We start from the raw sequence: 11,681 nt of genomic DNA on the forward strand, positions 1-11,681 counted from the left end.
CAAAAAAAAAAAAAAAAAAAGGCAGGAACAAACAGAACTCAATTTACCCCAAGCCCCCAATGTGTACAAAAAAATAAAGAACTTGCTCTTTTGTTTTGTTTTGTTTTTGTTTTTTGATTTGGAGTCTTACTCTGTCGCCCAGACTGGAGTGCAGTGGCATGCTCCCGGCCACCACAGCCTCGACCTGCTGGGCTCTAGCGATCCTTCCGCCTCAGTCTTCCAAAGTTACAGGCACATGCTACCACACCCAGCTAATTTTTGATTTATGGTATAGACAAGGTCTCGCCAAGTTGCCTGGGTGGGTCTTGAACCCGCAGACTCAGGCGATCCACTCGCCTCGGCCTCCCAGAGTGTTGAGATTACAGGCTGAGCCACTGAGCCTGGCCCAAGAACTTGTTCTTAAAGGAACGTACCTTGCCCTACCACTTTCTTTGAAAACTCACCTCTGTCACAATTAGAAAAGTACTTCATTATAGAAAACACTTTTAAGATTCATTCTAGTTATAAAATGTTGTGTGCAAACAATTAGAGATAATATTTAGCTTAAGCTTAATTTTATTGGAAATTCCTTTGTTCTAGGGTTCTCTATCTCAATAAGTTACATTTACAACATTCTCTCCTGCTGGTACTTCTTTGACTCTCACCTGTTGAGAGGACTTCTCAGTAAGACTTCTGCTTAGAGCTGGGAAGACCAGTTTAGATGGCTAGTGTGAGAAGCAGCCACAATTAGCGAATCAAAAGTTAACAGGCAAATAACTATGTGGTATGCTTGCTAATGAGCCACAGGTGGTTCTACAGCCATTTAAACACCTGGTGTCTCTCAATCTAAGAGGTAGTAGAGCTTGGTGATCAAGCCTACTAACTGCAGCTAGACTTTCTAAGTTCAAATCCTAGTTCTGCTACTCATTTAGCTGTGAGAAGCTAGGCAAATTACTTAACTTCTTCACATTAAAGTAATGTGTAGGGGAATAATAACAGCCTCACAGAGTTATTTTGTTCAACATAACACTAGTTCTTGACATATTTTTCTTTTTATCTTATATGCCCATCCTGAATGATTGCATCTATTCCCATGGTTTGAATAATCACTTACATGTGACTGACCTATAAATTTTTACCTCTAGAGGATAACTTTTCCTTAATTCTAGTCCCATTTATCCAACTGTCTACTGGGTCTTCACAAAATGGATAATTCATGAACATCTCAAATTCACTATGTCCAAAATAGATCTCACCATTCCTCCCAGGTTTGTTTCTCTTTGTCTGTTTCTCAACTTGATGAGACTGCCATTGGTCCAGTCATCCAAGTTGTTAAAAATCTGGACTTACTCTAGATCTTCCTCTTTCCACACACAGTTAGTAATCAAATCCTACTGCTTACATTTTTTATATTCATCCCTTCCTCTCCACTGCCACTAAGGCTGTCTTAGTTTAGACTCAGACAACACCCTCAGTTTAGATTCTTCTGACCACCTTGCCACATCTCCCTTTCAAACCACCACTCTTGGCTGGGCTCAGTGGCTCAGCCTGTAATCCCAGCACTTTGGGAGGCCGAGGTGAGTGAATTGCCTGAGCCCGTGGGTTCGAGACCCGCCTGGGCAACTTGGTGAGACCTCATTTCTACGATAAATCAAAAAATTAGCCGGGCGTGGTAGCACATGCCTGTAATTCCAGCTACTTAGAAGGCCAAGGCAGAAGGATCACGGGAGCCCAGCAGGTCGAGGCTGCGGTGGCCGGGAGCGTGCCACTGCAGTCCAGTCTGGGTGACAGAGTGAGAGAATCCAACTCAAAAAAACCAAAACCAAAACCAAACGAAACAAAAAAACCACCACCCTGCTCTAAATCTTTCAATGGCTCTCAAAGGCAAAAACATAAAATCTAAACTTTAGCATGGCATATAAGGTTTATAATTTGGTCTCTGCTTACCTCTCTAACCTTACCTTTCACTAACACTTGATCACAAATAATAGTCCGGCAGTATTATGGGTTCCAACTCCTGCTGCTCTATCTAGGAGAATTTTTATCACAACTGCCATAACCTTCCTGGAAAAAACTCATCTTTCAAGAGTCACATCCTCTGTGAAGTTTTTTCTGATACTATCTCCACCCCAAAGAAGAAAAAAGAGCACTCCCTCCTTTGTATTTCCAACACACCCTGTATGTTTTTCTTCTTATTTCTGAGTTGGAGTCTCACTCTGTCAAACAGGTTAGAGTGTGGTGGCATGCTCATGGCCACTGTAGCCTCGACTTGCTGGGCTCAGGCAATCCTTCTGCCTCAGCCTTCCAAGTAGCTGGAACTACAGGCACACGCCACCATGCCTGGCTAATTTTTTGATTTATTGTAGAGACGAAGTCTCACTGTATTGCTCAGGCTGGTCTCAAACTCCTAAGCTCTGTCACCACACCCAGCTAATTTTTTAATCTTTTTTCATAGAGACGAGGTCTCACCATGTTGCCTAGGCTCAGGCAATCCTCTTGCCTTATCCTCCCAAAGTGCTGGGATTGGTTACAGTCATGAGCCACTGTGCCCGGCCACCCTGCATATATTTCTATCAAAACATGTATAACACTCACATGTACATCGTTACATATAATAACTTATACACTGTCTCTCCTACTAGATGTCTCTCAAATGCAGCGGTAGTTTCTAGCACATTGTTAAATGCCTTATGGGAAAAATAGGCATAAAAATCACCAGTAAACACAATAATAGCACCTGGTCCAGAGATTGTACAAGGGCATTCAGCTCAGTCACTTACTCTCCATTATCATCATACTCGTTCACCAGAGACTCCGTATTGGTGTGTGCAAATCGGTAGTTATCCCTCAAGTTGCTGGCTGCTTTTAGGAACTCCGAGTGAGCTTCACTGAATAAATCCTTGAAGAAACCTATATAGAAAATGTCAAACACAAGGAAGAAGCAATAAGAACTGACAGATAATCAAAACTTAAAAATTCTTATACTTTTTTGTTTTTAGGTTTTTTTTGTTTTTTTTTTGAGTTGGAGTCTCACTCTGTTGCCCAGGCTGGAGTGCAGTGGCACACTCGTATCCACCACAGCCTTGACATGCTGGGCTCAGGCGATTCCTCTATCTCAGCCATTCAAGTAGCTGGAACTACAGGCATGTACTACCATGCCTGGCTAATTTTTTTTATTTATTGTAGAGATGAGGTCTCACCATGTTGCCCAGGCTGGTCTCGAAACCGTGAGCTCAAGCAATCCTCAAAAATTCTTATATTTTAAAAAGCTATTAAAAATGTTTTAATTTAAAATATTGAAAAATATTTAAAAATTCTATTATAGATAAGCAAAGTGAGACCTGGTAGGAGCACCAGGTTTGCTTTGCAATGACTATGCTGGATATTTGACACAATATTTAGGATAAGAATTTTTCCTCTACCCTTTATGTTTTGATAGTGCCAAGACAGAAAATTGTTAGTGATGAAGTCTTAGTTCTACTTTTTCACAATTGAATAATACATTAGGGCAAACTGCTTAACTTCTTAGAGTAAACTTAGCTATCAGAAGGATTAAATTAAGACAATATTTCAAAATAAACTGTAAATAACTTCACCCTTTTTCTTTCTATATGTCATACTTGTCTTTAGACCTATGAGTCTAGAAAAGTGACTGAAACATAAACATTCAATAAATGCTGGCTAGACTAACTCCTTGTAAAGTATACAGAATCAGTAAAATTGAGATAAGTGGCTTTTAGTCAAATTTAAATGATGACCCATTTTGCTGCCAGAAAGTCAGTTTTATTACAGTAATTAGGAGATTAAGAGATGCACAAACACAGCTTATATGTTTAAATTTATCTAGTCAAATTTTTATCATATATCACATTTAACAACCAAAACAAACATGTAAGATGCAGAAAGCACTTAATTGGCTCATGTTATTTTAAAAATAAAACGAGCTACTGCAACACCAAGAAAGCAAAGATTGCTACAAAAAATGTAAGACAAATCCTAATAATCTGGGGAATTTTTAATTCCCCAATTAATTCTGAATATCGCAGACAGCTTTATTATTTATTCGTATCCTCTCACCCGGATCCTTATTTTCCATCATAACTACCTTATGATACGAGTTCAATAGCAGAGTTTAATAACTAAAACACCAATTATCCCCACACTTATAATAACGCTGACCTAATTCTGTCAGTTGTCTGTTCAATTGCATGAAGGTTTGGTAAGCTGTTTTTATTGTGGTTTTCCCAGACACGGAGAGTTTTTGTAACCAAGTTGATATTTTGTGACATAATTTCAGCTTTGCTACTTACCCACTACAGAGGCATCTTTATCACTAATGAACTTATTAAATTCTTCCTCAGTCCTGAGAGGCACTGAAGCTGGTCCCGCCTGCTTCTTCAGGTGGCTGACAATTCCATCTTAAAAATCAAGATGAAAGTTACAGCATCCCAATATATTTATAATTTTTGAGAAGGTAATTATTCACATGATCCAAAATTTAAAAGGTACAAAAGGGTATATGATGAAGTTTTCTTCACACGCTTGTCCCAGTCACCTAGATTTCAGTTTTCTATATATCCTTCCAGACATTTTATATAAAAACTGGCAATTACATACATATTTTTTCTTTTAACCTAAAAATAGCAGCATACACACATGCTGTTTTGTATTTTGTTTTTGTCATTTAACGTATGTTAGATAACATATCAATATACATAAAAGAGCTACTTCAGCCTTTTATTAGTTATATAGTGTTTCATTGTACAAATGTACCACCCACAACTGACGAACATTTGCTTCCAATCTTTTTTTTTTTTGAGTTGGAGTCTCACTCTGTCGCCCAGACTGGAGTGCAGTGGCCGCTCCTGGCCACCGCAGTCTCGACCTGTTGGGCTCCGGCGATCCTTCCGCCTCAGCCTTCTGAGTAGCCAGAATTACAGACACACGCTACCATGCCTGGCTGATTTTTTTTTTTTGAGTTGGAGTCTCACTCTGCCACCCAGACTGGAGTGCAGTGACCGTTCCCGGCCACCGCAGCCTTGACCTGCTGGTCTCCAGCGATCCTTCTGCCTCAGCCTTTCAAGTAGCTGGAACTACAGGCGCGCGCTACCATGCCTGGCTGATTTTTGATTTATTGTAGAGATGAGGTCTCGCCAAGTTGCCCAAGCGGGTCTTGAACCCGTGGGCTCAGGCAATCCACTCACCTCAGACTCCCAAGGCTCGGAATTACAGGCGAGCCACCGAGCCGACTTGTTTCCAGTCTTTATGTTACAAATGATTCTATGATGAGCAACTTTGTATTAATATCAATTTGCATATGATAACGTATATCTGTAGGGTAAATTCCCATAGGTGAATCCACTAGGCCAAAGAGTACATGCATTGATAATTGCTAAAATGCCCTTCAAAGAAATGATCTATTATTTATCTCTCTCTACTACCAAGCAAAATCTAAATGGGTAGAAATTTTTGTTTATTTTGCTCACTGATATACACCTAGCTCTAAGAATTGTGGCAACTACATAAAAAGTTCAATAAACATCCATCATACAAATAAATTCAATGAATAGACAAATTCCCTTTATTTATTATTATTTTTTTTTTATTGGAGTCTTGCTCCCTCGCTCAGACTGGAGTGCAGTGGCCGCTCCCGGCCACCGCAGCCTCTTCCTGCTGGGCTCCGGCGATCCTTCCGCCTCAGCCTTCCTAGTAGCTGGAACTACAGGCGTGTGCTACCACGCCCGGCTAATTTTTGACTTATTGTGGAGATAAGGTCTTGCCAAGTTGCCCAGGTGAGTCTCGATCCCGCAGGCTCAGGCAATCCACTCACCTCAGCCTCCCAAGGTACGGGATTACAGGCTGAGCCACCGAGCCCGGCTTAATTCCTATCCTCAAGGAGTACAAAGACCACCTTTAGCATTACTTTTAAAAAAACTGAGACAGAGTCTTGCCACATTCCCCAACCTGGTCTCACACTTCTGGGTACAAGCAATCCTCCAGTCTCATCCTCCCAAAGTGCTGGGATTATAGACATGAGCAACCATGTCTGACCTAGCCTTACATTTTTTTGAGTCAGAGCCTCACTCTGTTGCCCAGGCTGGAGTGCAGCGGCACGCTCATGGCCATCATCATAGCTTGACCTGCTGGGCTCAGCCTTCCAAGTAGCTGAGACAACAGGCATGTGCCACCATGCCCAGTTAATTTTTTTATTTATTGTAGAGATGAGGACTCGCCAAGTTGCCCAGGCTGGTCTCAAACCCATGGGCTCAGGCAATCCTCTCACCTTGGCCTTCCAAAGTGCTGGGATTATAGGCATGAGCCACTGTGCCCAGAAGAGTCTTACACGTTTAAAGAAAATGCAGGCCGGGCTCGGTGGCTCAGCCTGTAATTCCAGCACTTTGGGAGGCTGAGGTGAGTGGTTGGAGACCCGCCTGGGCAACTTGGTGCGACCTCATCTCTACAATAAATCAAAAATTAGCTGGGCGTAGTAGCATGCGCCTGTAGTTCCAGCTACTTAGAAGGCTGAGGCGGAAGGATCGCCGGAGTCCAGCAGTCAAGGCTGCGGTGGTCGGGAGCGGCCACTGCACTCCAGTCTGGGCGACAGAGTGAGACTCCGACTAAAAAACAAAAAACAAAAACAAAAACAAACAAACAAAAAGAAAATACATTTCCTTAGGTAGCTTGTATTATGTCAAATCATGCCACGTATAGGAGTCAGCCAAAATTGTAGTTTCCTACTGAGGTGCAATGGACTAGTTAGGCAAAAAAGTTGTTTGTTTGTTTTTTTTTGAGCCAGAGTCTCACTGTTGCCCAAGCTGGAGTGTAGTAGCATACTCACAGCCACTGTAGTCTCTAACTGCTGGGTTCAGGCAATCTTTCCGCTTCAGCCTTCCAGGTAGCTGGAACCACAGATGTGTACCACCATGGTTGGCTAATTTTTAGATTTATTGTGAGATGAGGTTTCACCAAGTTGCTCAAGCTGGTCTCGAACCCCTGACCTCAGGCAATCCTCTTGCCTCTGCCTCCCAAAGTGCTGGGATTACAGGAGTGAGCCACCATGTCCTTAAAAAGTTTAATAATAATAACTACACACACAAAAACCTTATCACTTAAGCCTAGTTGGCAGACAGTTATGCCACATTTTCCTAGAGTCTACTGAAACCATTCATTCCTAGGTTCAAAATGTTCACAGGCCAGAGGCAGTGCTACTCTTCCATATTTTACCTCTTCCACCTGTTTCTTTTCCATGAACTCTAATGATTTGCTACCTGGCTAAGACGAAGTACTGTTTAATTCTTTCAACATGATTGAGCCTATTTCTCTCTTTCTTTATTTTTTTGAGTTGGAGTCTCACTCTGTCATCTAGGCTGGAGGGCAGTGGCACACTCCCGGTCACCACAGCCTCAACCTGCTGGGCTCTGGTGATCCTTCTGCCTCAGCCTTCCAAGTAGCTGGAACTACAGGCATGTGCCACCATGCCTGGCAATTTTTTTTATTTATTGTAGAGATGAGGTTTTGCCAAGTTGCCCAGGCGGGTCTCGAACCTGTGGGCTCAGGCAATTCACTCACCTTGGTCTCCCAAAGCGCGGGATTATAGGCTGAGCCACCGATTCCAGCCGATTGAGCCTATTTCTAAGGTAAAATTTTCCCTTCTCTCTTCACTCACTGATTTTTTTTTTACATGTCATCAACTCCTCCCATAGGAGTTTTATCAATAAATTAGTTGAAATCAGGTATGAATCATTCAGTCTTCAAGATGATTGCTATTACTGTACCACAATATAAATTATAAAGACACAGGACTATGATGTAAAGTGTTACTATACTTCCTGAGTATCTATGATTCTCTGGAAGGTATATGGGAGTGCTCAGTAATCAATTTAAGTAGGAAGGCAAAGAGCATAGTTCTTAGAGGTGTACATCAGCAAAATAATCTCTCTTGGCTAAAGACTTTCTAACTAAATAGTCAAACATCTGACCTCCTGGTTAGAAGTTGAGAAATTTTCCACTTAAGAAATTTATGTTAGAGCCCAAGTGAGAATATTTGCCTAGTAGCAGTCTGGCTGAATCCATCTACAATTAAGATCTGTCCAAATTCAGAGATAATCAATAACTACTAACTCTACTCCAAATCACACAATCTGAATTCTTCACTGACAATTTTAAGCTCAGAAAAAAAACTGATTTTTCTTTCTGTGCTCATTAGAAATATCAAATTTTGAGTATTGGCTAAATGGCCTCAATTTGGCCACAATATTTATTCACAGATTCAATTAAGAGTTACTGAGTAACCATACTTTACGTGTAAAGTCTAGGTGCTGGTGATAGATAAGAGTGGTAAATAGGCCGGGCTCAGTGGCTCAGCCTGTAATCCCGTGCTCTGGGAGGCCGAGGTGAGTGGATTGTCTGAGCCCGCGGGTTCAAGACCCACCTGGACAACTTGGCAAGACCTCATCTCTACAATAAAAATCAAAAAATTAGCTGGGTATGGTAGCGCGCGCCTGTAGTTCCAGCTATTTGGAAGGCTGAGGCAGAAGGATTGCCGGAGCCCAACAGGTCTAGGCTGCGGTGGCCGGGAGCAGCCACTGCACTCCAGTCTGGGTGACAGAGTGAGACTCCAACTAAAAGAAAAAAAAAAAGAGTGGTAAATAAACAAAATAAGATCTCTGTTCACTTGGAGCTTACAATATAGTAAATCTCCAAATAAAGAATTTTAAAAAATCAAACAGTTACCAGTGCTATGCAGAGAATTTAAAAAATGATGTAATAACAAAATGACTGGATGGCAGCCATCTTGTGGCCTGGGAAGACCTCTCTGAGGTAAAATTTTAAGCCATGACCTGGATGACAAAAAAGGAACAAGCTGGCTGGGCACAGTGGCTCAAGCCTGTGTAATCCTAGCACTTTGGGAGGCCGAAGTGAAAGGATTGCCTGAACCCACGGGTTCGAGAACAGCCTGGGCAACTTGGCAAAACCTCATCTATACAATAAAAATAAAAAAACTAGCCAGGCATGATGGCGCAGTCCTGTAGTTCCAACTACTTGGAAGGCTGAGGTAGAAAGATCATCTGAGTCCAGCAGATCAAGGCTGCAATGGTCGGGAGCATGTTACTGCCCTCCAACCTGGGCAACAGAGTGAGATTCCAACTAAAAAAAAAAATTAGTCAGGTGTGGTGGCATGCACTTATAGTTCCAGGTACTGGGAAGGCTGGGGCAGAAGGATCGCCTGAGCCCAGCAGGTCCACACTGGAGTGGCCATGAGTGTGCCACTGCACTCTAGCCTGGGTGATGGAGTGAGACTCCAACTCAAAAAATAAAAATAAAATAAAAAATAAATAAATAAAATAAAAGGAGCAAGCCATGAAAATATGAGGGAAGATCATTTCAGACTGTGAATACAACCAGGGCAAAAGCCTGAAGGTCAGTCTTGAGATGGCATCAGAATTAGGCAGGGGTCACGTTATACAGAGCTTTGTATATGAATAACAATCTCAGAATGAGATCCTGTCATTTAAAAAGAAAAAAAGGTAAAAAAAAATGCCTGATTATTTTGTAGACTCAAGATAAAATTATCTTTGATCCTATAAGAATATTTTTTCACCAGGTGCAGTGGCTCTTGCCTGTAATCCCAGCACTTGGAGAGGATTGCCTGATCCAGGGTAGCGACCACATGGGCAACTTGGTGAGACCTTGTCTCTACAATAAATTTAAAAAAAAAATTAGCTGGGCATGGTGGTATGCGCCTTTGGAAGACTGAAGCAGAAGGATCACCTGAGCCCAGCAAGTGGAGGTTGTGATGGCTGTGAGCATGCTGTTGCACTTCAGCCTGGGCAACACAGTGAGACTCCTACTCAAAAAAAACCCAAAAAAACAACCAAACTTTTTTCCTTATCAATTATGGGTCCTATAGGATCCAGCTCCCATTTATCTCGCAAACCTTGCCTCTCATTCTCGCAAATCATATTCTAACTACATGGCCTTTTAATCCCTTGAATACACCAAGCTCAATTACACATTAGGATCTTTTTGCACATGCATTTCCTCTGTCTAGAAAGCTCTGGCCAAGATCTCTTTTTTTTTTTTTTTTTTATTGTAGAGATGAGGTCTTGCCAAGTTGCCCAGGCAGGTCTTGAACCCGCAGGCTCAGGCTATCTACTCACCTCGGCCTCCCAAAGCGCAGGATTACAGGCTGAGCCAACCAAGCCCGGCTTTTAAATTTTTTTAAAGACAGTGGCTTGGCCGGGCTCAGTGGCTCAGCCTGTAATCCCAGCACTTTGGGAGGCCGAGGCGAGTGCACTGCCTGAGCTCACGGGTTCAAGACCCGCTTGGACAACTTGGTGAGACATCATCTCTACAATAATCAAAAATTAGCCGGGCGTGGTAGTGCACGCCTGTAGTTCCAGCCACTTGGAAGGCTGAGGCAGAAGGATCATCAGAGCCCAAGGAGGTCGAGGCTGCGGTGGCCATGAACATGCCACTGTATTCCAGCCTGGGCTACGGCGTGAGACTCCAACTCAAAAAAATAAAAATAAAAAGACAGTGGCTCATTCTGTTGTCCAGGCTGAAGTGCAGTGGCATGATCATAGCTCACTGTAGCCTTTGACCTCTTGGGCTCAAGCAATCCTCCCACCTTAGTCTCCCAAGTAGTATCCAGGACTACAGGCTCATGCCATCAAGCTCAGCTGACTTTTTTTTTTTTAGACTCAAGGTCTCACTATGTTGCCCCAGACAATCTTAAACTCCTGGGCACAAGCCATCCTTCCACCTCAGCTTCCCAAAGCCCTGGGATCGCAGGCATGAGCCACCGTGCCTGGCCCCAGAAACATATTTTATTTATCGAGTCAGAGTGTTGTCCAGGTGGAATACAATGCCACAATCAGGGCTCACCGCAGCCTCAACCTCCTGGGCTCAGTGATCCTTCTGCCTCATTCTCCCAAGTAGCTGGGACTACAGGTGTGTACCATCATGCCTGGCTAATTTTTATTTTTTGTAGAGATGAGGTCTCTGTTGCCCAGGTTGGTCTCAAACTCCTGGGCTCAAGCAGTCCTCTGCCTTGGCTTCCCAAAACGCGAGGATTGTAGGCATGAGCCACCGTGCCCAGCCCAGAAACATTTTAACAGACACCATCAGTCCTGTCTCTCAGTTTCTGTCCTGGGGATGTAAATGGAAGTTGCAGCTAGAGGGTTATCCCTAAGGCTCTGGACATTCTAGGAAGCCCTGCTTTTGCTGGGAGCTCTGCTGGTGTCATCCTTGGGCATAATTTCTCAAGGTATGCCCTCCACATGGGACCCGTCTTTCTTTGGTGTGGCTGCAACAGTCAAAGGAGGCCAGTTGAGTTGTGGCTTCCTCTGTGAAGGGAAACATAATGGAACCATAGCTGTAGTTAAACATTTTCTTTTTACTTTTTGCATGGGAGTCTCACTCTGCCGCTCAGGCTGGAGTACAGTGGCATGCTCATGGGCCACCACAGCCTTGACCTGCTGGGCTCAGATGATCCTTCCGCCTCAGCCTTCCAAATAGCCGGATCTACAGGTGTGCACCACCACGCCCGTCTAATTTTTTGATTTATTGTAGAAATGAGGTCTCACTATGTTGCCCAGGCAGGTCTTGAACCCTTGGGCTCAGGCAGTCCTCTGGCATCGGCCCCCCAAAAGTGCTGGGATTACAGACTTGAGCCACTGTGCCCAGCCTGTACCTCACAT

The 11,681-nt window shown here is 43.2% G+C and overlaps 1 protein-coding gene across 1 annotated transcript in view; it reads right to left on the reverse strand.

Moving 5' to 3' along the window:
* Positions 1-11,681, reverse strand: part of PDIA3 (protein disulfide isomerase family A member 3) — a 24,762-nt gene that overhangs the window by 6,772 nt on the left and 6,309 nt on the right. The window contains exons 3-4 of the mRNA XM_021713148.1: positions 4,290-4,397; positions 2,760-2,889 (exon numbers count right to left, since the gene is read on the reverse strand). The gene's annotated coding sequence lies outside the window, so the exon portion shown is untranslated. The remainder of the gene's footprint in view (positions 1-2,759; positions 2,890-4,289; positions 4,398-11,681) is intronic.

Source organism: Carlito syrichta, unplaced genomic scaffold (assembly GCF_000164805.1).
Source record: "Carlito syrichta isolate Samal-C Ts95f unplaced genomic scaffold, Tarsius_syrichta-2.0.1 Scaffold304305, whole genome shotgun sequence".
In the NCBI taxonomy this organism is placed as follows: domain Eukaryota; kingdom Metazoa; phylum Chordata; class Mammalia; order Primates; family Tarsiidae; genus Carlito; species Carlito syrichta.